The following is a 27,623-nucleotide window of genomic DNA, read 5'->3' on the forward strand; positions in this document are numbered from 1 at the left end:
GTGTATAATAGAGACTACCATACCGAGAAGTGAAGATACATTGCAGTGTGCATCTCTACTCCCAAGTAGAAGATGGACTCCCAACGAAACTGTTCAATATAGCTTGACAATAGGACAGTGGACTTTCTGCCGTTGTCGATACCTACAATATCATGACACACTTAAACAGCAGAATGACTTGTGACTGCTGCTAAGTTCTATACTATTTTAATAACATAGGGGAAAATAGTTGGGGGTGGTGTAGGAACAGGGAAGGTGGAAGCGGAAATCCTTGAGCCAATAGAATAAAAATGAAATGTATCTTGGACAGCATTCCACTGTACCTATATGTCTTATTTTCTTTATTCATCCATCCATGGACACTTGGATTGCTCCCAGCTTTTAACTACGTATAGTGTTGCAGCGTTCCCAGGGGCACACAAGTACCTATTTGTGTCCCTGCTTTCATTCCCTTGAGTATATATGTCTGGAAACAGGATTGCTGGATCACACGGTAATTCCATATCTGAATTTGCGAGGAGCCTTCGTTCTGTTTTCCATAGTAGCTTCTCCACACTGACACACTCAATGGCACGAGTTTTTTTGCAAGAAGTGATCGGTACTGCTCTTTCTGTAACTCTGCTTCTGAAATAAACTTTTTTCCTCTTTTTTTTTTTTTCGTTTTAAAGTTTTATTTATTTTGCTTGCAAGAGTTACAGAGGCGTCACTAACACAAAGTTGGATACAGCAGTCAGAATTAGAACCAGTGCCCACATGGGATGCCAGCATTGTAGCCAGAAGTTGTTTAGCCAACTACACCAAGGCGCTTGCCTTTTTTAAAAAGCCTTTCCCAGCTGGTGGATTCAGGACACCTGCACGCCCGACTTCGGCTTGACTGGCCATTTTCCTTGTTTACAGTGGTCAACAGGTCTGCCCTGTGAAGCAGCTTCTGAGGCTCTAGGAAATCCCAACCAAGACGTCATGTGAACCATGATACCCAAGTCCTTTCCCTCCATTTCCTGGGTCCTGACTGCTAGCCAACTCCCACTCAAGATCGTGAAAGACCCAGCAACTCCAGAACACACTTCAACTCTCACTCACGGAAGGTCCATGCTGACGGGGAAGGTCTCCACGCCGTCTCTCACGGCAGGGAAACAGCATCTGGTCCTTGGGAAGCCTGCCTGTGGCTGCACTCCATCATGTCTCCCTAGGCTGGCACCTCCTTGGGCATCCAGTTGTGGGAAGGTGTTGGTGCTCCAGCTGCTGAGTCTGTGCCATCCCTTGAGCACTGTGCCAGGAGGGCTCACTCCACAGAGCAGCTCTGCCTGATGGCATAGTCAGCTGTTGGAGGCCGTGAACCCTCTCCACCAAGACCCTCGTCTATGGGGGATCAGAAGTAGAGGTGGGGGACACCTGCACACCGCACCATGCTATCTCTGGGCGTCCCCACGATACTGGCTGGCACTGGCTAAGTTTCGGCCCTTCCTTCTAAGGCCTCTGTTGGCAAACTCATGTGGCCAACAGCACCCGGCCCTTGGTCCCTGCTACGATGTCAGTAAGACAGAAAGGAATTTTCCATGCTGCACCTGTGACTCCCAGACCCCTCCCCCACCGACACACACCCCACACTCCGGCGCAGCCAAGCAGAACGGGAGGGAAGAAGAGGCAGTCAGGCAGTCTATGTGAAATGAACGGATGACTCCACCACTGCAACCTAACAAATGGGCTGCAGAATGCACTTGCCTGCTGTCCTGCTTCAGCTTGAAGTCAAAGGTAAGCAATGTTGTTGTTGTTCTTTTTCCTGCAATTAACTCATCACCTAAGAGAACCCTCAGAGGCAGGAGAAAGCAAAAACATCGCAGGCTTTTTCAGCAGGGGGGAAGCGGCAGCATTAAAGACACTTGGTAAGGGCCTGGCACGGTAGCCTAGTGGCTAAGTCCTTGCCCCATGTGGGAATTCCCACACAGGTGCTGGTTCATATCCTGGCTGCTCTGCTTCCCTTCCAGCTCCCTGTGAAAGTGATCCAGGATGGCCCAAAGCCCTGGGACCCGGTACCTGCTTGGGAGACAGGGAAGAAGCTCCTGGCTCCTGGCTTCAGATAGGCTCAGCTCTGGTCGTTGCAGCCACTTGGGGAGTGAACTAGCCGATGGAAGATCTTTCTCTGTGTGTCTCCTTCTCTGTGTAAATCTGTCTTTCCAATAAAAACGAAGAAATCTTTTAAAAAGACGCACAGTAAAGATGCTACTTCCTGGGGTGGACGCGGGTGTAAGAAGAGGAGGAGGAGGAACTTTTCAGAGGCAAATCTGCATGCGCAGGGCACACACCTCAACCTGCGCAGGGTTCTCATCACAGGGAACACTAATCCTGCTCCCTGCTTTACAGGACATGCTAAGAACAAACGTACCACTTCTATTTACAAATTTTTAAAGTGTCATTTCGGTGTACGTTTTTGGTTCAGTAGCAAAGCGCATTATCTGGAGCCTCTCCAGGGAGAGAAAAGGAGAAACAAAGGGAAAAAAAAATCAATCCGGAATCTTTGTTTTGAAAGGGAGACTGTTTTTCTTCCTGGTTCTCTGCCATACTAAGCTCCGCGCACTCCCATGGGTTTGGAGAAACTGGGCCTCAATCTTCCTCCAGGATCACCATTTTTCCAAAGGGAACATGGACGGCTCACTCTGGAAACGCATAAAACCCTGTTTGTTTGACGATCCTTAGAAAACAACTCCCCGGGCGGCAGCGAGCCGCGGTTGGGCGCCGAGCGGCGGCCGGGCCGAGCCCAGCTCCTCGGCGTTGTGTAACCCGCCCCGGGGATCACGTTGCAGCGCCGCGCTCCGCGGGCTTTGGCTGCCATGGGAAGCTCGATCTTCTTATTCAAATACAAGCAAGCCCCAGGGGCGGCTCCGCGTCACGTGGCGCGGTCACGTGGCGTCCAGACCCCGCCAGCGGCTGGCGATCGTTAACGGACACGCTGGCTGCCAGGGAGAAAGCACGGGGTTTAAAGATACGAACTCCGAGCACCGCCATGGGGAGGTGCCGGGCGCTTTCCGGGGGGCAGGCGAAGGAGGCCGCCCTTGTCTGCAGCCCCTCGGGCGCTCGGCTCGCAGGCCCAGGCCTTGAGAGGGCGTGGGGGGTGGGGGTGCCGCTCGGGGCCCGAGTTGTGCTCGGATCTGAGGAGGAAGCCACGTTTGCTCTTGGCTGGGAAAGGGGGCCGCGCCCGAGCGCACGGAGACCTGGCGCAGCTTCGCGACTGCGAACGCGCTGCTCGCGTCGGGGCTTCTTTTTCGGCGTGTTTGTGACGTGAGAACTAAAACTGCTAGCCGCTTGCCAACCTACTCGAAGGCTTCCTGCTGGGTCCGATGGAGTTTTTGCTGTTGTTGTTGTTTTAAAGTTCTCTTGCTTTCCCTGAACTTGCACAGTGCGTCTTGGCGCCACCGCGCACTTTGGCGACCCCGCGGCGTGTGTTTGGCTTTCGGAGAGGGCGGGAGGCTGGGAGCGGGCCACAATAGTGGGCGTGAACGCGGGGTGCTGGCGGGAGGGGACACGCCCAGGAAAGACCTGGGCAGAAAGTTGACGCGGCCTAAACGCTAGGTGTTTTTGTTTTCTAATTTCATATTATACGGAAAGTACTTTTTCCTCCCCGACACGGCCATAGAGGACTGTGCCTTACAGGAACGTGCAGTGGGGTGAGCTGCCGTCTCACGTTCTCATTTCGCTTAGCTTTTCGCAGGAAGAACAAACACAGAATTTTCCCTTGTCTAGAATCGCCGGATCGCTCAAATGGAATTATTTCAGGTCATTTACTTAGGGAGTCTAATTTTCTTCTCGCTTTTTCTCCAGCCGACGCTCTTCAAAGAGCTGAAATAAACGTATGAGAGCAGGTCAGAGGCTTGGGGCTGAAGCTTTTATGGGAAGAAAGAGAATGTAGAATGATACATACTAAATTAAGGGTCAAAGGATTGTGAAATATCAAGAAAAAAATGTTAACTGATTAATGAATCCTTTGTTTCATTTTGGGCCAGATATTCTTAAAAAAATTTTTTTTTTTTACTTAAAATTTTATTTTTGGTGATGTTTACACAGTTGACTAGGGTGTGAGGGCGGAGAAAGAATAAAGGAAAGCGGGTGAAACACTATTTCTACAATTTACCTTTTTCCTATATGTAGTGGAAGAGGGGAGAGAAGGGGAGAAGCCGTAACCCAGCAACCAACCGCCCCAGTACCCAGGGATGGGAAGCAGCCACCCCATGTCGTCCCGGGGTGCCCGGTGCGGAGCATACTCTGAGGGTTCTGTCCACGTGGTTTCAGTAGTGTCAGAGTTCTGACATGATGTCACAGATCCAAAGAGGAGGAAATCCAAGGCCCGCTGGCTGACACAGTCCATTGGTCAAGAAATTGGCTGGCAAGCTTCTCTGGCGTAGTTGACCAATTTGTTCTGCCCTCCTTCCTCTGCTATGGTACCAGATGCGGGACAAATATTTTTGGATGATTCTTTAATGTTCCTGAAAAGATTATTTTTACCAGGGATGGATTTTAAAAACAGTTTTATTTGAAAGGCAGAACAGGAGAGGGAGCGAGAAGGAAGGAGAGAAGGAGAGATTTTCCATTTGCTGGTTCACTGTGCAAATGTCTGCAACAGCCGGACTTGGGGAGGCTACCCAGGAACCAGGAGCTCCGTCTGCATCTCCGTGTGAGTGGTGGGGACTGAAGCCTGCTTCCTCACTGTTGTTGCATTAGCAAGAAGCTGGAGCCAGTGCAGAGCTGGGACTCTATTGCAGGCACTCTGCAGGTGGACACCGGCATCTCATTACCCAGCGGCGCCCCAATACCTGCCCTGGCCAGCGATCAGTTCTGAGTGGGCCTACCATTACCCGAGTTCGGAGATTGGAAAACTTGGTTCTAGACTAGCCCAGGGTCCCATCAACCTCAAAGCTTGTTTTTCCTCCCCAGCTCCAGATGCTGCAGGACATCCTGAAATGAAGCCCGGGTCTGAGTCTTCACAAGGCGGTACGGGCAGAGGGAGCACCATCGGGGCAGGAACAGGCCTGGAAACCTGTCCTGCTCCAGATGACCAGCAGTAGCTGACCTGGGATCTGATGGCCTCAGTGTATCACTTCAGTCCGAATGCAGGAGGCCTCAGATGCGGAGAAATGCCCGTGAGCATTGCCAACACGTCCAGAAGGAGAAACGCGGCGACAGGGAAAGCAGAGTAGACAGAGGCAGTGGTCTTGAACGATGAAGTACCTTATCGCCGTGAAGTTCTTAGGAGCAAAAGACCATGTACCTGTGAATACCTTGAGGAGGTTCTCCTTTTACCCTGGGAGTGGTAGGGGTGGGAGAGGAGCGCAGTGCAGAGTGGTGAGAAGCCTAAAGTTTTCTTTTCATTAGCTTCCGGGTCAGCCTACCCTGGGGACTTCAGGAGGAAGCAGTAGTCCCCGCTTAGCCACAGGGCAGACATTCCAAGACCCTCAGTGGATGCCAGGATCAGACAGTTCCAAATCTGATGCGCATATATGCTGTGTGTGTGTTTTGCTCTTATAACCTAGGCAGCTAATGGGTGACTAAGGGTGGTGGATGTACTGGAGAGAAGAATGAGTCACGTCCTGGGTAAGACAGAGCATTGGGTGTTAAGATTTCCTTATGCTATTCAGAATGGCTCATTAATTAAAACTTAATGAATGGTTTCTTTATGGAATTCTCCATTAATATTATTGGACTGTAGTTGACCTGAGATCATTGGAACTTTGGGAAACAGAACTGTGGGTAAGAGGAGGGCTTACTGCTAAGTGGGATTTAAGAATTCAAAGACTAGAGCCAAACTTGCTTACCTGGTCTTCTTGTATGGAATGCTTTGCCAATGTCAATTCCATTAAATGAAAAGCTCCCGTTGGGGTTGCAGCTTTCAACCCCAGGCAGGTCTTTCCCAGGCCCAAGAAAACAGAGGCAGGATAAATAATGGCAAATGACTAGCTGTGATGCCTGATGAATTTTCTGCACAATACTCCATCCAAATGCTAGATCTCACGCATCCCAGCGTTCGCTGCTCATGACTGCCAACTGGCGTCAGATGCGGCCCCTACTGTGAACTCTGGCTCCATACCTGAGCACCAGAGCTCAGTGAGAGTGTGTCCAACACACGAAGCTGGGACTCAGAGGCAGGTGTGTGCCTGGCCCAGCCAATGCCTCCGCAGCAGAGCGTGGCCCCTGGGCTTTGCAGTGAGTGAAGCAGCACACGCCTGGTTCTGGTTTCTAGAGTGGAGCTGACTTTCTGGGCAGCCGCATCCGGTTGCAACTCTCCTTTCTCTACCTCTGTTCTTGCAGAGCATGAGCTCATTGCCTGCTAAAATAATTAGGACTCCCTGGGCGCCTTTGAAGTCCCCCACTCCTCCGACACCCCATGGTTAGAGTTTTCTTGATTTTTATCTGCTGGGGAGGGAGAGGGCTTCCTGTTGCCAACGCCTCACTTCCCCTCGTACTGCCGCCCCACCGATTGCTTCCATATAGGCTCTACGCTTTTGTCTTTAATGCTCCCGCGCCGCAGAAAAACTCACCTCTTTGGATCACACGCTTGGCCTGTCAGGACACTGTCGGTGGAGAGACTTATGGACTAACTGTTTGGAGTAGGGGTGGGAGTGGAGGAGGTTGTGGGACCAGACAATGTGTAAATGTAGTCATTAGCCACATGGAAACAGACCCAGTGCAAGCAGCAACATCTCCCTGTCTGACTGCAGTATTCCTCTGGCCAGGATGAGGCTGAGCAAGGGGCTCAATGAGCACCACAGACTCCCTTTGTTGCTGAACAACACCCCAAACTTGTTGGAGGCATTGTTGCAGAACCCCCAAGCTGGGTCTGCTCGCCTGATGCGCAGAAAGCCAGACACTGACGTCAGGGAGAGAGCTAGTCTTTATTGCAATGTGCAGAGCAAGGAGCTGGGCAACTGTTGCTTAGTTTTTGGGTTCCCCGAGTAGCCATGGGTGAAAATTGGGGGCTGCGAGGTATGTACGTGCAAGGTTCCTGATTGGCCAGCGATGCAGTGATCTTTAGGGAATTTACGATGGTCTGGTGGGTTCCTGCCAGGCCTGGGAGGGGTTACTTGAATTGTGGTTACATTTCCTCCAGGATTTCTCAGAAAGAGGATACTGGCCATTAAGGTTTATCTGCAAGCAGACAGGAGGCTCCTTGTGACTAGAACCTTGAGGACTTTCTCTCAATTTAGTGAATTCCTCTTGATAAAGAAAGGACAGGCAATAAAACCTTGTGCCAAAGGACACGGATGCCTGGGGCTAGGGGAAAGGGCAGGGGGTCTGGGCCATGCTTTTACTTTGCTGGGGTTCCTTTTCACCTTATCTGTGAGGTTTTTAGCTTCAACAAGGTTGATATTTGGGGTCAGAAGAGATCTTGGGTAGAAAAGCCGCCTGTGCCTTTAATGATGCCGATCAGCACCCCTGGCCGTTACCCAGTCCTCCTCTCCCCCAACTCCTGTCTGTCTTTCCCTTTCAATCAAATGAAGGTTAAACACATTTAAACATTAAAAAACTGGATTGTCCTGAGAAATATCCAGGATCTGCATTCTTGGTCATTGACTCTGAGCTAAGGTGTGCTGTGACACTTTGCAATTTAAAAAACTTTTTTGTTTTTAGTTGATAGAGAGGCTAAGAAACACACACGCACACAGAGTACTACATCTGCTAGTCCATCTTCAAATGCCCCTCATGTTCTGGACTAGGGGCCAAGCCTAAGCAGGGAGCTTCATCCATATCTCCCAGGTTGCTGGCAGGGATCCAGGTACTTGAGCTGTGATCTTGAAGTTGGAGCCAGGAGCTGGAGTTGGGTACTGAACCTAGGACTCCTGTGTAGAACATGGGCATATTTTAAAAATATGTATTCACTTATTTTCATCTATTTGAAAGGCAGAGGATAAGAGGGAAGATCTTTTATCCATTAATTCCCGCAAATGCCAACAGCAGTCAACATTAAGCCAGGTCAAAGCTGAGAGCCCAGAACTCCGTCCAGGTGTCTCATGTGAGTGACAGGAACCCGACAACTTCAGCCTTCTCCCTTCCAGACTGTATTAGCAGGAACCTGGAGGAGAAGCAGAACAACCAGGCGTTACTTGAACTTGGTGCTCTGCTATGGAATATGGGCATCTGAAACAGGTGCTTAGCCTGCTCATTCTTGTTACTGTTGTTATTAAATGGAACACAGTGAAAAAGTCATGAATGTCCCTGCTGTCCGTGGAGTGAGTCATTTACTAGAGAAGGCTGTAAGGACAAAGAGTCAAAGCTCCTCGCCGCTGCTGCAGTGACTTGGACCTACCTGCACCCTCCCAGGGTCTCGAAGCTCTGAGAGGGGAGGGCCAGGCCAGGAGACTTGGAGGCTGGGAGAGCTGAAGTGCTTGCCCCAAGCCATGGGTATTTCCTTGCAAAAGGCCCTTTTGAATTTACCCAGCTTCAAAGCACACTGGGGGTGGTGCACATGGAGCGGCTAACGAGATTCTTATGATATTTGCAGATATTATCTCCCAGTGGAATTTTCAATGTCGTAAAACTCCGCATTTGTTGCGTAAAGATATGCCCGAGAGTGCACACTCTTAGCAGAGTGGCAATGTGTGCGCTTAATTTGAAGATTCTGTGATTTGGTGGAGACACATCGGAGGGCTGCGAGCTTGCACCCCTCCCAGGTGACTGGAATGACAAACAGGGCGCTCTGGAGCAGTCTGTCAGGACCTAACCTGCTTCCTGGCAGAGGAGCTGCCAACATGCACCGTCTTGCTGCTGCTTGGCAGCCACTTGGTGACTAGCCCATAAATGTGACACGTGAGCCCTGAGTGCTTTCACATTCCATTGGCATAAACGGGTGGAATACTTTCAACACGGGCTACATAAGTCTACAGTCAGAACAAGCTTCCCTAGAGCTTTCAGCCCTGCAAAGCAGGAGCCCCAAGCGGATCAGTGAATGCAGGAAAGCATGTGGCTATTTGCTCTTCACCCCTCACCCGGGCACTCCTCCCCTCACAGCCCCGCAGCCAGCCCTGCCTTTCTTTGGCTAGTCCAGCAAAGTCTGAGACCTTGGTCATTGTAGAATGAATAAAGGAAGTCAGCCAGGCAGGAGGTCCGGACACCAACACAAAGCCTCCACTAGGTTCAAGGGATGTGAGCTAGGATCCCACAGTCTTCGGCTATTTCTCTTAGTCTTTTTCACTTACAGGGGTTCCTTGTTCTTTCCTTATTGCTCATTATGCTGTCGTCATTGATGAAGACCAGTTGTCATTCTGTAGGCTGTCCCATCATTGGGGTCTGTTAACAAGGAGGCCATGAAAGTCATGTCCATTTGCCAGTTGTCTGAGATTGTATGTCATGAGATTCATGGTGTCAGTATTTTCTGTTGTTCATATTTAGCTTGAATGCTTGATAAAGGGATTTTTTTCTGCTGTGAAGTTACTGTTTTCCCTTTTTAGTTCATTATTATCTTAAGGGAGAGGATTTTAGACTATGCAAATATCCTGTTTCTCCTCAAATTACTGATTGTAGTGTCCATTGGTGGCTTGTAGGCAACAGTTATTACTGCGGTGTTATTTTTCTAGAAATTTAATTAATTGGGATGATGACTCAATTGACTAATCCTCCCCCTTCAAGGGTCAGAGATCCTGTATGGGCACTGATTTATGTCTCAGCTGCTTTACTTCCTACTCAACTCCCTGCTTGTGGCCTGGGAAAGCAGTGAAGGATGGCCCAAGGCCTTGGGACCTTGAACCCATGTGGCAGACCTGGAAGAATCTCCTGACTCGGCTTTGGATCAGTTCAGCTCCAGCCATTGCTGCCGCTTGAGTGAACCAGTGAATGCCAGATCTTTCTCTCTGTCCGCACTTCCCTCTGTAAATTTGCTTCTCTGATGAGATAAAAAACCTTTATAAAAAAGAAATTTGATGGTATTTATTTGATAGGCAGAAGACAGAGATCTTCCATCCACTGATTCATTTCCGCAAATGCCTGCAACAGCCAGGAGCTTGAAGCTCAATCTCCCATGTAAGCGGTGCAAATTCAACTCTGTGAGCCATCGTTGCTGCCTCCTGGAGTGTACATTAGCTGGAAGTTGGGATCAGTAGCAAAGCCAAGAAGATACAAACCTGGGCACTCCAGTGTGGGATGCAGGCAGCTCGAGAGGTGTCCTAACTGCTCTATCAAATGCTCATCTAATCTACTTTTATTAATTGGAATTATCCTGTGAGAAAACATTTATTTATTGAATCAGTTCTTCCTATTGGTAGGAACTCTGCTTGTTCATTTTATCCCATGGGTTATAATCTAATCACATTGTCCTTTATCTTAGTATATATTGGAATGTTTCCAGCTTTGGCCGTTGGGTACTCTTACAGGTTGACTCCTGTTTCCTTGCAGTCCTGTGTTTCTGGGTACTGATGCTACGATTCCATTTCATCCATCAAGACTGTGCTTGCTGGAGGTCTAACCAGTAGGGCCAGCTGCTCTTGGACTTCCAACCTCCAAAAACCTGTGAGCTAAATAAACTTATTCTATATCAGATGTATTAACCTTTTATCACTACAACCAAATACTTAATTCAAGCTACTTAGGAAGGTGGTTTATTTTGACTCACGGTTTTGGAGGCTCACAGTTCAAGGTCAGGCAGCTGATAAGTATAGCAGCTGTCTGATGAGGCTGGAGACGGGCAGTGGTGGAGTAGAGGTTGAAGAATGATCACAATGTGCCGGGAAGCAGAGAGAAGGTAGCTAGGCTGGATCCAGCTTTTAAAAATTCATGCAGTTATTTATTTTAATTTGAGACAGAGAGGCAAAAAGAGAGCTACCACCTACTGAGTCATTCCCCCAGTGGCGGTAGTAGCAGGGGCTGAGCCAGGAACTCTGTCCAGGTCACCGTGTGGGTGGGTGGGACCCCCAATTACTTGAGCCATCACCACTGCCTCCTAACACCTGCAGTAGCAGGAAGCTGGAGCTGGGATTCAGAACAGGAATCGAATCCAGGCACTCCAATGTGGCACATGGACACCTTAACCATTAGGCTAAACGCGTACTTCTGAATTTGGCTTCTATAACCAACCCTCAAACAGAAACTGCTTTTTGCTACCTAAGTGACCCCCGGCGACCCAAAGAACTCCTGTAGGCCTCCCTCTCAGACACCATAATTGGATCAAGCCTCTGGCCTTAGCCCATCAACCTTTAACATTAATCCATTAACCATTAAAGGAGGATACAGGTTTTGAGGACCAAGCCACTACCCCATGGGCCTTTGGGGGAACATCCAGACCAATATCCATATCATAACATCAATTCAAGATACTGATTCCTGTGCCCTTATCCTATCTGGAGCCTTTTCTTGCCTTCCAGGACTACACAGAAAACTAGGCTCACCTTGTATTTTCCTTGCGCCAGCTGGACCAACACTTCTCCAAGGAAACCTGATTCCCTAATGGAGAATGTTCAGGGATCAGCATCTGGATACCAGCTCCTTGCCACTGGGGATCATCGCTTCTGGGCCTTTAGTGGTTGGAGCTGGACAGTGTGAGTACAGCAGTCTCACCTGAAACAGCAAATGGCACTGAACCTTCACATACTGTTGTTTCGCTTAGCCACGCATATCTGTATTAATGTTTAACTTATAAATTAGGCATAATAGAAGACTAACAACACTAATAATGAAATAAAACAACCAAAGCAATATGAAGTGCTCAAGGTTATTTAAGACTTATGAATTTTACTTCTAGAATTTTCCACTTAATATTTCTTTTTTTTAAGGATTTATTATTATTATTATTATTATTGGAAAGGCGGATATACAGAGAGGAGAGACAGAGAGGAAGATCTTCCGTCCGATGATTCACTCCCCAAGTGATCCGCAACGGCCGATGTTATGCCGATCCGAAGCCAGGAGCCTCTTCCGGGTCTCCCACGCGGGTGCAGGGTCCCAAAGCTTTGGGCCGTCCTCGACTGCTTTCCCAGGCCACAGGCAGGGAGCTGGAAGGGAAGCGGGGCTGCCGGGATTAGAACCGGCGCCCATATAGGATCCTGGGGCGTGCAAGACGAGGACCTTAACCACTGCGCCACCGCGCTGGGCCCCCTGATGGCCTTTTAAATTTTTTTTAATTTACTCATAGCGATTTTCCCTCTTTGGGAGGTGGGGTCTAAGGGGTTTGTCAAATGTCTGGGCTTGTATATCCATCCACACAGTCATGGTGCAAAGAAATTCTGTCTCAGCGATTCCCTCTTGTGTCTCTTGGTAGCCAGCCCCTCTCTGCACCGTATCTTTGGCAATCACTGCCCATACCGAGTGGCCTGCACTAGAATGTTCCGTAATTGGAACTTAGCTCACAGTATCATTGTAGCAAAATGCATTGAAGAGTCAACCAGGGGTGTGGGTTTGGAGGCCTGGTGTTGAGGTGTAGTGGGTTAAGCTGCCACTTAAGACTCTGACATCTCAAATAAGAGTGCCAGTTGGAGTCTTGGCTGCTGTTTCTGATCCAGCTTGCTGCTAGCTAACGTGCCTAGGAAGCAGAAGAAAATAGACCAAGGGCTCAAGTCCCTGTGACCCATTGGAGAGATTTAGATGGTCTTCTGGGTTCCTGACTTCAGCCTGGCCCAGCCTCAGCTGTTACAGGCATTTGAGGACTGAACCAGCAGCTAAAGATTTCTGTCTCTCTCTGCCTTTTCAGTAAATAAATATATCTTTTATTTTTTTAAGTCATGCATGCTGTTGAATGAATCAGTAATTGTTTTTCGTTATTGCCAAATAGTACTGTGTTTTCAGGCCCCTCTGCCTGTTGCTGTCTGTAATGCCACGCTCCTTCCAGGCTAGCGAAAGGATTTGGAAGGGAACACTTCAGCACACTGCTGCCTCAGTGGTGTTTTGCACTCTGGGTGTCTTCAATCAGACTGCTCACACAGCTGCTGCGTCATTCTGTCCGCATGTCAGGACGCAGACATGGGACAGGGCAGAGAGAGTGTGCACTCAGCACCTCACCCAGACTGGAATCTCCATGGATTACTGCTTTGCTTTTTTGATGTCTGAAGTCGGGGGTGGCCATTTGGCATCACAGTTCACACACCACTTGGGATGCCTGCCTGCCATGTCTAATGTGCCATTTGGGAGTCAGTAGGTAATGGCTCAAGCACTTATGTCCCTGCCACCTACATGAGAGATGGGGATTAAATTCTCGGCTCCTGGCTTCTGCCTGGTTCGGTCCTGTGCAGTGTGGGTGTCTGGGGAGTGAATCACTGAATGAGAGCTTTCTCTGTCTGCCTGTCTGTGTGTCTGTTAGATAGAAATAAATGAATGTATGAAGCCAGTGTTTCCTGGTGTTTGCGATGGCCTTAGTTTTTCTTTAGAGAGTTTATAGTTTTGTTTTGTGGCCGTGGCTTATAGATTTCCCAGTGATTTTACTTGGAGTTGGTCTGTTTTCATCCATTGTCTTGGGTGTTTGATTTCTTTCATTTTTAAATGTATACTTAAAATCTTACTTGAAAGGCAAAATGAGAGAGAAAGAGAGAGAGAGAAAGAGAGAGAAATCCCATACAACAGCCAGGGTTGGGCCAATCTGGAACGAGAAACCAGGAACTCCGTCCGGGTCTCTCATTGAGGTGGATGGTAGGGTCCGTGCCCTTCAGCCATCATCTGCCGTCACTCAGGATGTGTGTTAGCAGGCGGCTGGATGAGAAGCAGGGCTGTCATCATGAACTTGAGCTAGTGCTCTACTTGGGATGGGGGTGTCTCAAGCGGTGCCTGGACCTCGTGGAAGCCTGTGTCCTTCTGTGCCGGTAGGCTGCTTGAGGGAGCCATGGTGACAGTCCCTCTGCTCCTCTTGGGGTCCCTCTAAGGCTCCCTTATTTAGATGCCAGACCTCCTGGGGATCACCCTATACTGTTCTCTTTCACTTTCCAGCCCTCCTAGGCAGGGATGAGGTTCAGCAGGTTAGCTGGCTGCTTGGGCCACCTGGACCCTCTATCAGGGTGACTGGGATTAAATCCTGCCTCTGCTGTCAGTCCAGCTTTCTGCCAAGGTGACTGGGCGACTGTGAGATCTGCCGACCACCCGTGAAGGAGGAACATATTAGCCAAATATAGAGAAAATTTAGATGACCTTTGTTCAAAGAAACCCCAGTTCACAGGCCTTTCTCCCCTGCAGCTGAAAGACAGGCGTGAAGCAGGAAGCTACGGACGAAAGAAAAGGCCAGGAAGAGATGTGAAGCAGGGAGCTTTAAAGGCCTCTGGACATGGAAGCTGAAGCTGGGCCGCCTCGGCCCTTATTTGGAGGGGAATATTGGATTGTATCCATCCTTGGTGCAGCGTAATTTCACTGTCTCAGGGGCCCACCAGGATTCCATCCTTCCTTCCTGGTCCCAGCTGGAGGTTAGAGTGACGCACGGGGCTCAAAGCAAGCTCCGCCCTCCTCCGGTAACCATGGCAACCGTCAGAGACAACACATGAAGGGCCAAGTCCTTGGGTTTCTGCCACCCCCGGGGAAGACCTGCATGGAATACCAGGTTCCTGGTCACAGCCTGACCCAGCCCTGGATGCCGTGAGCATTTAGGGAGTGAGCCAGACAATGAAAGATGTCTCTCTTTCCCTCTCTCTAAGTAAATGTTTCTTTTTTGTTACTCTACCTTTCAGTAAATAAAACCTAAAAAAAAAGTTTCCAAGAAAGGTAAGTATTGGAAAAAAACCATAGACACAGGAAAAGAAAACAAAATCACTTTACTGTGGTGATAGTGGGTTTTAAAGAGAATGGGTGAGATGCATGTGGGTTTATGCATGTGAGCCTGAGTGGAGGTCTAGACTGCAGCACCTGGAGGTTGTGGCAATCCTAACTCCCGATGTTCTAGTGGGATGCATTCCTGACTTTACAAGCCGTCCCGCGTGAGGACTTGTAAACAGGCACACATCCAGGCACTGACAGGGCAGCCAACCGTGTCGATCGCTGCCCTGCATCCTCACACGGCTCCTCATTCTTACCAGCCAGGAGAACAGAGTTGAAAGGCAGAGCAGCAGAGAGAAGGAAAGATATCTTCCATCTGCTGGTTCACTCCCTAAATGGTCACAGCCAGCTGGGAAGCAGGGGAGCTTGTACTTGAACTGGCACTACAACAGAGGAGGCTGCTGTCTCAAGTGGTGGCTTAACTCACACTGCCACAAAGCAGGCCCTCATCACAGTAAATTTTTGAACGATTTTTATTTGGAATCAGTTTAAGATGAACAAGACATTACAAAAAATTCCCGTATGTTCTTTACCTGGTTTCCACTGACAGTGTCTTAAACAAGAATTGTATAATGTCAAAACACCAGGAGCTTGATGTTGGGAAAAGTCTATTATATTATATCAGACTTTCAAGTAATATGTATACATCTCTTTTTTTAAATTTTAGCTTTAACATTGTTAACATTGTTGAGATGGATGCACACTCATGTGGGTCTCTGATTAGGGTGGGGAGGGTCAGGCACGGAGGAAGGTGGATGGGACAAATGTTTCGAAGTTTTGTTTTTTTTTTTCCTCCTGTGTCCATGGCGTTGGGGAATGGTGGGGGCCACTGCTTGTTGTCAAGTCACCTTGGGATAGGAGATGGTCGTTTGATGATGCCTCAGAGACCTTGATAGTGGAAAAAAGTGTTCTGAGGGTGTCACATGAGTAGTTTTGATAGTTCTGGGATGGCATTGGTTCCATTGCTCCAGGGATGAGAAAATCTGTCCAAGGTCTATGTGTTGACCAAGTCCACTTCAATGAGTGCACAAGCCCAGGAATATGCTGCAAAATTTGGCCAGGAGAGTGGTCCAACCTGTTTTGCTTTTCATCCTCTGATGCGGCAGTCGAGGTCCCCTGCTGACCTAGATAAGCTGGCTGTCATGTTGCCCGTGTGCATCTGGGCCTGTTGCCCACTGTGCAGGCATCAGCAACTGAGGAGGCCTAGTCCCAATAAAAGCACTCCCAGGAAGTACCACATCTATTGTGTTTTTCCCTCGGGTTTGAGTCCAGCCATACAGTTAAGGAGTCTTCTAAAGAACTTGCCCGGGGTGACCTCAGGCTTGACCCTTGTGCACTAGCTGCTGTCTGGTCAGGTTTTGTCACCTCTACCAGTCAACACCACATACCGGCAGATGTAGCTGCCTGTTGAGTTCTGCCCTTAGCGCCATCTCTCTCATGAACTGATGGGTACTGTAGCATACCAGTGGGTGCCACAGCCTAGTCTAGGTGAACCCCAATAACCCTGACTAGGCCCATCCCCAGCCCCGGTTTTTGCTTGTGTTGTCATGTGCTACAACCAGCTTGGTCTGTCCCACATCCCATCTGCCTCGCACGTACAACCATGGGGGCTGCAACACGTGTATAGTCTATATTCTACTAAGAAAAGACCTACTGTTTCCTATGAAGAGCCTTTATAATCTAAACAAACCACAAAGCTATCTTGCCAAGTAACAGAACTCAAATTCAGCAAAGTATATTTTTGGACTTTGGTTCAGGAAAGCAGGGGATTGTGGAAAGACTACACAGGATTTCAGATTGCCAACATTCTGGGCTGTAAGCTTTGCTGCTTAAGACTTACATGTCACTGGGAAAGAAATGCCCCTAATCATCATTATCTTCTTCTTTTTTTAGTTATAAAATGGAGGATCTTCAATGAAACACTAATACAGTCATCCCTTGGTATCCATGGATACCAACCATATCAAAATTCACAGGTATTCAAGTCTCCTCTAAACAATGGAAAGGCATATCTATAAATCTGCCGCCATCCTCTTCTGTCGTTTAAATCATCTTTAAATTACCTATGAGCCCTAAGATAGTGTAAATCTATGTAAATAGTTGTTATACTGCAATGTTAAGGCAGATGGTTTGGAAACAAAAAGTTGGTGCATGTCTAATACAGATACATTTTCCTGATTTTTTTTCATTTTACCCATTTAATTTTTTCTGAAGATTTATATATTTTTATTGAAAAGGCTGATATACAGAGAGGAAAAGAGACAGAGAGAAAGATCTTCCATCCAATGATTCACTCCCCAAGTGACTGCAACGGCCAGAGCTGAGCCAATCCGAAGCCAGGAGCCAGGAGCTCTTCCGGGTCTCCCATGCAGGTATAGGGTCCCAAGGCTTTGGGCCGTCCTCGACTGCTTTCCCAGGTCACAAACAGGGAGCTGGATGGGAAGCGGGGCAGCTGGGATTAGAACCAATGATCATATGGGATCCTGGCGCATGTAAGGTGAGGACTTTAACCACTATGCTGTCACACTGGGCCCTTACCCATTTAATTTATTGTAACTTTGTTTGAAATGCAGTTAGAGAGTTAAAAAAGCCAGATAAAGAGAGAGTTCCTGCCCTCTGGTTCGCTCCCCTGGATGCCCACAATAACCAAAGCTGGGCCAGCCGAAGCCAGAAACCCAGGACTCCATCTGGGCTGTTGCCCGCTGCCTCCCACGGGGTTCATGGCAGGAAGCTGGTTTGGAAGTGGAGCAGCTGGGACTCTACTTAGGCAATCTGCTATGGGATGTGGACCCACCACACATGTCCCCGATTTTTCTTGAATATTTTCGGCCCACAACTGGTTGAACCTGTGGCCATATGAGGCAATTAGAACAGTGCTTTGTACTTTGTAGGTATTCAATAAATGACCAATATAATGATTATTGATAAAATAGGAATCCTCAAAGTCATAAGGCCTTGGTTGTCGCCATGAGTTCAAGTTCTGCTCAGATACCACGAATGAGCCATGTGCGGCTTTGCATTGCAACAGAGAAGCCAGCAGGTGTTCCACATGGAGGAAGCGAGGGCCAGTGGGGCAAAACCACCTTCCCGAACAGACCACTCTGGCCACTGCCCTGGTCTCCCTGTTTGCACATCAGTGCTTTTGTGAGGTGCCAAGTTTTAACAAAATGCTAGCAGCTTCCCATTTCTGTTTTTATATATAAAAAAATCTTTGGTAAAATGACCATGATTCTTTTGGGTGTACTATAAGGTAGGGACCTACTTGAAATATCCATAAGGAGAGAGCCATATCCACTTCCCACGTTATCACCTCACCCACAGACAGATCAGCTCAGGCCCAGGGCTTTTGCTCCTGTCCCCCACTCAGGCCACATGCAGGTCTCCGGCTCTCACCCCAAACAGGATGTTTTTACATAGCAGGCATGGTGGGAATGGATGAGAACTGAAACACGCATCCAGATTCTACATTGATCTACACTAGACGTTTTGAACAAAAGCACCAGTCTGTGTTTGAACTTGGGACTTCCCACAGGCTCCTCCTTGGGCCTCCTGAGGCGGGCCGTTGTGACAGAGGCACACTTGGTGCCCTAGGTACCTTCATCGGCCTTGAATTTCATGCCCTTGGCATCCAGCACCCGGAAGGAGCCCTACCCGATTGCGAGGGCACACGTGTACCTTGGGGACTGGGGTGTATATCAACCGTTCCTGGAGAGGAAGGAGGCTGCCTTGCTTTGGAGCTCTGTTTGAAGGTTTACTGTGCAAGATTGGGAAGCTCTCACCATCTGGTGTATAAGATGTTGGTTGGGTGGAGTGTGTGCAGAGGGACCATGGCACGGGAGCCAGGGAGCAGAGAGCCACAGCGAGCATTTGCTTCTTCTCCCTACTGGCTCGCCCTAGGAACCCATCGTGATTCCTCTCTTCGTGACGCCATCAGATCTAGTGGTTCTCATGTCGCAGAAGAGGCGACTGACATAATGAGGGTCTGATGGAACTGGGACTCAAATTCAAGTGTGTTCGCGTTCCGCCCTTCCTCCTGGCCAGAACTAAGGATCCTGGTGGGGCTCCTAATCTCCCCACTTCCATGGGAGAGAGAGAGAGAGAAATTTCCGTCCTCTGCTTCACTCCTTAGATGGCTGCAACAGTGCTGAGTCGGGCACAAGACGGAAGCCAGGAACTCCATCCGCATTTCCCACCTGAGTGGTATGGGCCCAGGCACTTGGAGCATCCACTGCTGTCCTCCAAGGTGCACGAGTAGGGAGCTGGGTTAGAAGAGAAGCAGCAGAGACCTGAAGCAGCACTCCAACGTGGGGTGCCAATATCGCACGAGGCAGCATAACTCACTGTGTTGCAACTGCCTCTCCAAGATCAGCATCCTTGATAGGGCTTGGCACCCCTATTTTGTTCTCCCAAGAACACAGTGCCATTTTGATGCCTTTGCTTGTCAATATGAAGTTAGGGACTGTGACTGGTCAGGGTTATGTAACAGACAACAGAATCCACTTGAATTAGCTTTTAGTGGAAACGGGTTTATTACTGTTGGCTTTCAGCAGAGGGCTTTAAGTTAGTGTGCATTAGAATTGTCCAGAAGTCTTGTTGAAGCCAAGATGTCCAGACTAAGCTTCTGAATTTCCAATCCAGCAGTGCTGGAATGGGGCCTGAGAATCTGTAATTCTAGTAAGTTCTTCAGGTACTGTTGACATTGCTGTTCCAAAGAATACTCTTGGCAGTCCTCTACACTACAGAATGACCACAAGGAAGGGCTTGAGGAGGTGATTACAGGGCTGGGTCTGGGTTGCAACACCCAGAGCTGCACTGCCAGATGGGCCTGGCCAGGTGGCTGTTGTACTTGTTACCTCAGAAACCACACTTTCTCAGCTGTGGGCTGAAAGCTGCTGAACCGGGGATGTGGGCCAATGCTGACCGACACTACGCATGGTATAGAGCAGCTGAACCCTGTGCCTTTGTCACCCCATCAGGGAAGATCCAAAGGCCTTCCTTTCAGCTTCTGCAGGAGCAATGATCCCACTGCAGCAGGTGCCAGAGCACCTGCCCTCGTCGGTGTTCGCTCCATCTGGCACGTGGCTCATGGATACTCCACTGCAGGAGAGTTAAGAGAATGAGATTTTTAAAAAAGATTTATTTGTTTTTATTGGAAAGGCAGATTGACAGAGAGAAGAAGAGATAGAAAGTTCTTCCATCTGCTGGTTCACTCCCCAACAGTCACAACAACTGGAGCTAAACTGATCTGAAGATAGGAGCCAGGAGTCTTCCATGTCTCCCATGTGGATGCAGGGTCCCCAGGTTTTGAGCTAACCTCTGCTGCTTTCCCAGGCCACACACAAAGGTCTGGATGGGAAGTGAAGCTGTCAGGATACAAACTGGCGCTCATGTGGAATCCTGATGCTTGCAGGCGGGGGCGTGAGGGGGAGGTGCGGATTAGCCAGTTAAGCCATCACGCCAAGTCCATAGAGTGAGGTCCCTTAGTGTCACAGCCTTTAGTGTGCAGGAATCTCATTAGAAGGAGGATGGAATGGCTTTGAACATGGCTGGAGCCTCTCTGCCCCAGTGTGTGTTTTTCCTCTTGGCTCTTCAAGTACCCATGCCTTAGGAAGTGGCACATAGTAGGTCTTCATGAGTAAGTATTCCCTTCTTCTTTTCTCCCTGCCATATGCTTGTGACAGTCACTCCCCTACAGCAGTACCAAGTGTCCCAGCTGGAGGGGGAGAGGTGACCTGCTGGCGTCACGAGCCTGACTCCTGGATTGTGTCTTTTTTCTGCCTTTTTCCCAAATGGGAGGAGGGGGAAGTGCACTAGGTATTCAACCACTGCAAGGATTAGGACTGGGGTTTTAGGTCAACATGTAACATTTGTGCATTTTGGTGGAGTTCAGTGCAGTATTTTAACACATGTTTTGGTGTAAACTGATCAAATTAGGTAAGTTGCATTTCCATTTCCTCATCTTTATGTTTGGAGCCTGTAAGTTGACTCACAGTTCTTAGGTGTACGAAGCTAAATAACATGCTCCTGAACAATGTGTTGCTTAAGAAATGCAAAAAGAAAATCAAGAAGCATTTGTTAAGTACTTAGCCTGCAAGATGCTGGACATACAGAACTGAAAGAGACAACTGCTGTCAGGAGTCTCACATGATTGAGGCGGGGAGGCAGCCACACCCTCAGAATCAGATGGGAGCTGTGTGTGGTCACCGGGATGTGTACTGGGCTTAAGCCCCCAAGGGGAACTGGCAAGGGAGGAAGGCGAGATGAGGGTTGAGTGTCTGGACTGGTCTGGAGGGGCACTTGGCAGGATGCTGCGGGAAAGCAGTTGAGTGGCCAGAAGGTATTTGGCTTCTGGGTGCCTGTGGGACTTGGGTGCAGGGTCATGCTTTCAGCAGACATATTTTGATTGCAACAACCACACGACTGTGGATCATTCTCAGTAATTCTGATTCCAGTGTTAGTATACATAGCCAATTAAAAGTCAGGGTTGTGGATACAACAGCTTGGTCAAAGGGTCACACCAGGCTGTCTCCCAGAATTCTCAAGAACTCTGACTCAGCCACATCGCCAAGCACAAACCTTCAGAACTCAGGAAAAATTTCATACTTTATTTGCATGTGAAAACTGTAACAAGGAGGAAGAAATATGCTGTTAAAGTGATCTGGGAGTCCAGGTAAATCTGTTCAGAGGGGCAAGTGTCTGAATCTCCCAGCCGTGTGGCCTCCTGCTGGGGATCTTAGCTCCCCATCCACTGAGGATAAGTGGTAGGAAAATCCTGAGCTTGTCCAAGCCAGAGGTCCAAGAATTTCCTCCATCCACAGTGATCATGCTGTGGTCAGATCTCTGACGGCTCTGGGCATGCTCAGGATTATGGCTCTGCCCACTGCCTCCATGTTGGTGGGCGGAGTGCAGGTAAATTTGCTTAGAGGTGTGGGTGTCTGAATCTCCCAACCGTGTGGCTGTGACTGGAAGAATTCACACTGAACCAGGCTTCCTGCTGGGAATCCTAGCTCCCCACCCACCACTGCAAAGCAGTGGACAAATCCTGCCCTCATGGGCAGCCAGAGTGACAATAGAGCTGGGCTTCACCCACTGGCTGCCCGGCGGTGAGCTCTGGGGTCTTGGGAGTGTTAGTTACTGCCTAGGGACATCCATGCATAAGGCCACTACTTGTGTAGGTAAGGAATGAATCCTGGGGGACACTCAACAACGGGGCCACTGTACTTGCACGTAAGTGAGGGGACTGAGATCTGGAGGTTTGGAGGGGGTAGACTGGAAGATCTATATGGGTCGAACTCACGCATCAGCCCACATGGAAGTCCTGAGTTGGGCTTGATATCATGGAACGCTGCTGACCACTCCACACTAGTCCACGTGAAAGCTAGGACTGGGGGCCTGTCTGGCAGGACTAGATCCCAGTATCTGACTGAATGTTGGAACAGGAGACGGGTCACATTAGGCTGGGTCATGATACTAACCAGCATGCAAAAGAACCAGGTCCAGGGGTAGATTCTGTGGGGAGTATGTGGACTCAACCTTGTGGAGATACAAGTCATACTGGTTAGCTCAAGAGTTAGGGTGGTGATGGGCTGAGCTAAGTGTGACCATGGAGCCTGCTAACACTCACAGGTACAGGGACCGATAACTGTCTGGGCAGGTCTAGGCTGCATCACCTGCATGTGCATCCTAAAACAGGGTGTGGAGGGGGCCAGGCCACAACACTCACCAGCTCATACTAGACCAAGCTATATGGGCAGGCTAAGCCAGGTAAGGGCCTAGCACCCGCCAGCATGTGTGAGATCTGGGTCTGGGAGTGGGCTGAGTGGGGGAATGTGGGAAACTCCTCTAGTGGGTTATAGTTCCTGCTGGTGAGCATGTGGTCCAGGACAGGGGGTTGGCTGAGCTGGGCAAGGTAGCTCTAAGGGTTGGCAAATGTGTGGGTTGGTTTTGGGAGGGGACAGACCAGGCAGAGCTTAGCAAACCTTAGCTCACCGGCAAGTGTAGAAACCAGGCTGGAGTGCAAGTCATGCAGGGCTAGGTTGCACTTGCCAGTTTGCATGAAACCAGGGATGAGAGCAGACTGAGCAGGGCCAGGTCACCCGCCAGTGAGAATTGGGACTGGGAGCAGGCCAGGTCAGGCCAGCCTACATCATCCAATGGCAAAGATCAAGACAGGGGAGGGACTATGCCAAGATGGGTTAAAGTAACCACTGGTATGCACAAGATCTATTGCTGGGAACAGGCCTGAGAGCAAAGAGGACATCCTAACTGGACTGTGGTTCCCACTGGTGAGTGCGAGGCCTGGAGTGGGGCTGCTATCTGGTCTGGGCATGGCTGCAGTGTTCCTTGGCACAAGTGTGGACTGGATGTGTCGTGCGCCACACTGGGCTAGATTTTAGCATCCACTGGTGCTCTGGAGAACCAGGGTGTGTGTAGGACAGACTAAGTTAGGTCTTTGCTCCTGCTGTGCCTTATGTGAGCGGTGTCTGGGTGTGGACCAGGCTTGGCTGGGTTATAACATCCAACAGAAAAAACTGGAATGGGTGAGGGCTGGTCAGGAAAGGCCTATTAACCCACTGATGGACATGAGATCTGGGTTCTTGGGAGAGGTTCTGATGGAGGAGCTTGGGGAATTCCTCTGTCGGGACACAGTTTCTGCAAATGAGGGCAAGAACCATGCCAGGGAGCAGCCCAGCCCAGACCAGGCAAAGGTACCCACGAGCATACATACACCAGCAAATCAGACTGGACCAATTCATATTACCCACTGGCAAATCCGAGCACCAGAATGGACTGTGGGTCAGGCCTGGTTGGGCTGCAATACCAGCCAGTTTACATGAAGGCTGGAACTGGAGACAGGCTAGGCTGGGCTAGGCTGTAGCTCCTACCAGCGTGAACTGGAACTGGGGGTAGGCCAGGCCTGGCCAGGCTACAGCACCCACTGGCAAATGCTGAAGTGAAGCAGGTCATTCCAGACTGTGCCACAGCACCCAAGCAGCACATGCAAGACCCAGGGGGAGGGGAGGGAAGTAGCAGACACAGTGAGGGGTTGCATGGGGCTCCCCTGCTGGACCACCACTCCCATTGGTGAGCATGAGTTGGAACTGAGGCAGACCAGGCTGGGCAGAGCTACAACACCTGTTGGACTCGTATGAACTGGATCAGGGAAAAGCCAGGATGGGTGGACTGTACCTACTGTACATGCATAAGCCAGAGTGGGTATGGGTTGGTTGGGCTTTGCCACAGCATTAGCTGGCAGATACTGGCACAGGGGGCTAATTCTGTCAAGTTAAACTACAGAGCCACCTGGAGAATGCAAGATCCAGGAGTGGGAGTGGGCCCATTTGGGAAATAGTGGGCACCTCCCTCTTGGTTTACTACTCCCACTCGAGAGCATGGGAACCAGGACTGGGGCAGTCATGGCTAGACAAAGGGTGGCATCTGCCAGCATGTGTGTGGGCTGGATAGTGGGGCTGCTTGGGCTGAACTAGGCTTCAATGTCCATTGACATATATAAGAGCTTAACAGGATGTGGAAGAGACTAGACCAGTATGCTGTACATACTGGCAAGCACAGGAGCCAGGGCAGTGGGCAGGCCTGGTGGGGGTTATTGCAGGTTGCTCCGACCAAGCTACAGCTCCCACTGGTTTGTGTGAGGGTCGAGTGTGTAGTGAGCAGGATCAGGATGGGCTGCAACACCCATTGGTCTATGCAGAAGACAGGGCTGGAGACAGAACTGACCCAGCAATTGCAACCATCAGCATGGCAACAGACTGCCAGATTCTGTACTGGCAAACACACACAAGAATCTGGTCTGGGATCACCTGAGATGAAGTTTCTTTGGGGATGCCTCCCACTGAACTGCTGGATTAGGAACCATAACTATGGAAAGAGTTGCAGGTTCTGTGGTCTGACTGTGGAGTGTATGTGTCAGAGCTGGGTCTCCTCAGTGGCTTAGACGGAGCAGTGTACAGCATAAACATGTGCACATGGAGGATATGGCAGTATATTGGAGACTGCAGAGGACACCTGGTACCATAATAGAGGATGGAGGACAGAACAAATTGATCAACTACCCCAGGCAAATGTTTGCAGTGAATATCTGGGCAAATAGAGACTCTAAGTTGGACTGTGTCAACCAGTGGATTCTGGAGAGACTTCACCATGCTTCGAATGGCGAGATCGGCAGTAATTCAGAAATGTTAACTATCAAAACCTCTTAAGCAGGACCCTCAGAGCATGCCCCACGTCAGGGATGCTGGGGTGCTGTCGGGTGACTGTCCTCCATCCCAAGGTACAGAGGTATTTGGGAGGCTGGGTGTGGCTTCTCCCCTTATCTCTCCCTTTCTTCCAGATACAGGAAGGAAAAAAAGACAACGTGGAAATAATGGTTTCACCCACCTTCCTGTAGCCCTTGGCCCTTATCACCCTAATTAACATTGCAAAAATCATCAAAATAAATAAATCCTCAAAAAAAGTAAATATAAAAATAAGTAGAAATGGGAAAAAAGAAGTAAAAAAGAAAAAAAAAAGAGAGAGAGTGATCTAACCAGGTGATGCTTGACTCTCGGGGTTACAGTCCAGGCCAAGGCATTCAAGAGAACAGCAAGAGAAAACCAAACACCGGTGTAGTTGTCGAAGATTTGGGGGAACTTGGAGGGAAACTGCTTTCTCAGTTCGAAAGGTTTTCCTTCCAGGTCAGCTGAAGGCGGGCATTAATTGCAAAGAACTGAAACTATGGGAGGGTATGTTAAAAGGTAAGCAAGGAGGCCGGGCCTGGGTGTGAGACAGATGGTTCAAATGTCATTTATGTATGGAATATCGAGAATTCTCATACGTTTTACTCATGTGTGTGTGCGTGTGCGTGCTAGAAATACGTAGAAACAAAACTTGTGCTGCACAGGCAGGTTCTGATGCTGGCCACTTCGCTCTCTCCTTCAGACACCTTTGGGTCATCATGTTTGCTGCTTGAAAGCCAGCAGCTAGTGATGTTGGCCTCTTAGTGCGTCAGCCAGCCTCTCAGATACAAATGCATTTACTGTGGTCTCAGGCAGTGGTCCCCGCAACTGCCTGTCTGCATATCTGGTGCTGCATTGTGTAAGGGTGAACTGCCAGCAGCCAGAACCAATCCACATCAAAGCTTGCAGAAGGAAGACTACACAAACGTGAAATGAAAAGGTGGGGATATTTGGTGTCAAATACTTTGAAATCCACACAGACAAGGGATCTTCAAAAATTCATCAAGAGTGTGTATTAAGAAAAAAAAATGCAATAAGTGGTTTTTGAAGTTGTTTTGCACTGAAATAAACTCAGCATTTTAATGTCATTTATTCCTCTACCATTTTGTCTTAGGGAAAAGCGCAAGCTAGGGAGCCTTGAAGCTGAATGTTTGGTTAACCTGCAACCACCCCGAGCTGCCTGGCCAAAGGTGTGGCTCGCTGCTTCGTGGTGAACTTGGACCTCACAGCTGGAGGATTAAAAGTTGTTTGCTCACTTTGTTCAAAACAAGAGGTGTAGAGGAAGTTCAACAACAAACCAAGGATGACTGGATGACTCGCAACTTGTAACTGACTGGCCGTGCCTGAGGAACCTGGTGTGTTTGTAATCTTTCAAAGCCAAACGCAGAGGCCCCAGAGTGGTGAATCAGCGAGCTGCGACTTTGCTTCTGATCGGGCAATTTGCCGTCACACACCTGAACGGAAGCAAACCGGTCCCTCCCTAGGGTTTCCTGGTAATGAAAGAGACACCGCTCGCGCCCAGCTAAAGGCTTACACCCAATGTTTGTTTCTCGCGGCGGGCGCCTCGGGGCTGTAATTGCAGAAGTAGAACCTGGCGGTTGGACCACGTGGTCCGAGAAACTGCCAGGGCACCAAGCTGCTTCCTGCCAGATGAGCCTCTGCAGCTGGAGGCACTAGTCCCACCCTGTCTGCGGTCCCGTTCTCTGACAGCCATGAGACGGGAGACACACAAAATCTGGAATCCCGAGGCCTTTTGGTCGCCGCATCATTTTCCTGTTAATGAAGCAGCTTGGTCAAGTGTTAACTGACAAGCGTTTGTTATAAAGACAGCTTTTTTTTTCTACTTTATTTCTATTTACTGAAAAGAGCAGAGTGTTAGAGTGATTTCACACACAGAGGGAGAGAGGGGAGTGAGAGAGAAAAAGAGAGAGATTGAGACTGTTTTCTATCTTGTGCTTTGTTCTCCAGATGCCTGCAGCAGTTAGGGCTGAGCCAGGCCAAAGCCTGAAACCCCATCTGGGTCTCCCAGGGGAGTGACAACGACCCATGAACTTGAGCCATTATCTGCTGCCTCCCAAGATGAATTAACAGGGAACTGGATTGGAAGTGGATTAGCAAGGACAATCGTTGGCGGCAGTCCTGGGATTTGAACCTATGCTTGTACATGGATGCGCTTGCCTTTTGTCCCACAGTGAGCAGCACGGGTGACACAGAGCAGAGTGCCCAGCTGGTTGGCTCTCTAGACACTTGAACAGAAAAGGGTGTGATGGTGCTACGTGCTGCTTTTCAAACGCTCAGTCCTGTCTCTCTCTGTTTTTAAAGATTTTCTTATTTACTGGAAAATTAGAGTTACAAGCATACACACATACACAAACACATACAAACACACAAAAATCTCCCCAGAGGCCACAATGAGCAGACTGGGTCAGGATGAAGACAGGAGCCAGGAGTTTCAGCCCGTTCTCCTACACAAGAGTGCAGGAGCCCAAACACTTCGACCATCTTTCCTTTGTTTTTCCAGGTACCTTAGCAGGGTATTAGATTGAAAGTGGAAAATTTAGGGTTTGAATTGGTGCCCCTATGGGATGCTGATGTCACAAGCAGTAGCTTTACCTGCTGTGTCACAGGGCTGGTTCCCTAGTTGTTCTATGGACGCAAGAGTCTGGAGCAGCCAGAAGTCTGGTAGGA

At 49.3% G+C, this 27,623-nt stretch overlaps 1 long non-coding RNA gene across 1 annotated transcript; it reads left to right on the forward strand.

Moving 5' to 3' along the window:
• Positions 1 to 4,624: 4,624 nt before the first annotated feature.
• On the forward strand, positions 4,625 to 7,270 carry LOC121156237. Its single transcript, XR_005883834.1, has 2 exons — positions 4,625 to 4,666; positions 4,927 to 7,270. It is a non-coding gene; the product is annotated as an uncharacterized LOC121156237 (long non-coding RNA).
• The last annotated feature ends 20,353 nt before the right edge of the window (positions 7,271 to 27,623 follow it).

This window comes from Ochotona curzoniae, unplaced genomic scaffold (genome assembly GCF_017591425.1).
Source record: "Ochotona curzoniae isolate NIBS_2020 unplaced genomic scaffold, NIBS_Ocur_1.0 contig_3332, whole genome shotgun sequence".
Lineage (NCBI taxonomy): Eukaryota > Metazoa > Chordata > Mammalia > Lagomorpha > Ochotonidae > Ochotona > Ochotona curzoniae.